This window comes from Triticum dicoccoides, unplaced genomic scaffold, assembly GCF_002162155.2.
Source record: "Triticum dicoccoides isolate Atlit2015 ecotype Zavitan unplaced genomic scaffold, WEW_v2.0 scaffold56489, whole genome shotgun sequence".
Lineage (NCBI taxonomy): Eukaryota > Viridiplantae > Streptophyta > Magnoliopsida > Poales > Poaceae > Triticum > Triticum dicoccoides.
The window spans coordinates 1-846 of record NW_021282358.1 but is presented as its reverse complement, the minus strand read 5'-3'; the positions used below and the strand labels follow the sequence as shown (position 1 = coordinate 846).

The window sequence follows — 846 nt, the reverse complement described above, 5'->3', positions numbered from 1 at the left end:
ATAAGGGACGAAGACCGGGGTAACATGTCGGATGCGATCATACCAGCACTAAAGCACCGGATCCCATCAGAACTCCGAAGTTAAGCGTGCTTGGGCGAGAGTAGTACTAGGATGGGTGACCTCCTGGGAAGTCCTCGTGTTGCATTCCCTTTTTAATTTTTTTCGCGCCGCTTGCAGAACAAAACGCACGTGTAAGTAATATATTTACCGTGTTTTATTATTTTGCACGAGTGCGGTAAGTCATAGCTGGGTGCTCACGATTCACGGGTCCAGCGTCGGCGTTGTGGCGCGGCAAGCGTGCACTGGTGCGGTTGAGAGGGAGGGGTGGAAACCGCGTTAAACTCGTCTCCGTAGTTGAGAGGGAGCGGCCAAAGCAATGTACAATCGTCTTTGTAGTGGAGCTGGGAGGGGCGAGGATAAGGGACGAAGATCGGGGTAACATGTTGGATGCGATCATACCAGCACTAAAGCACCGGATCCCATCAGAACTCCGAAGTTAAGCGTGCTTGGGCGAGAGTAGTACTAGGATGGGTGACCTCCTGGGAAGTCCTCGTGTTGCATTCCCTTTTTAATTTTTTTCGCGCCGCTTGCAAAACAAAACGCACGTGTAAGTAATATATTTATCGTGTTTTATTATTTTGCACGAGTGCGGTAAGTCATAGCTGGGTGCTCACGATTCACGGGTCCAGCGTCGGCGTTGTGGCGCGGCAAGCGTGCACTGGTGCGGTTGAGAGGGAGGGGTGGAAACCGCGTTAAACTCGTCTCCGTAGTTGAGAGGGAGCGGCCAAAGCAATGTACAATCGTCTTTGTAGTGGAGCTGGGAGGGGCGAGGATAAGGGACGAAGA

The 846-nt window shown here is 52.0% G+C and overlaps 2 non-coding genes across 2 annotated transcripts; both read left to right on the top strand.

The window, feature by feature from the left end:
* The first annotated feature begins 29 nt into the window (after positions 1-29).
* Positions 30-148, top strand: LOC119346980. Its single transcript, XR_005168049.1, has one exon. It is a non-coding gene; the product is annotated as a 5S ribosomal RNA (ribosomal RNA).
* Positions 149-445: 297 nt separating this feature from the next.
* Positions 446-564, top strand: LOC119346979. Its single transcript, XR_005168048.1, has one exon. It is a non-coding gene; the product is annotated as a 5S ribosomal RNA (ribosomal RNA).
* Positions 565-846: the final 282 nt, after the last annotated feature.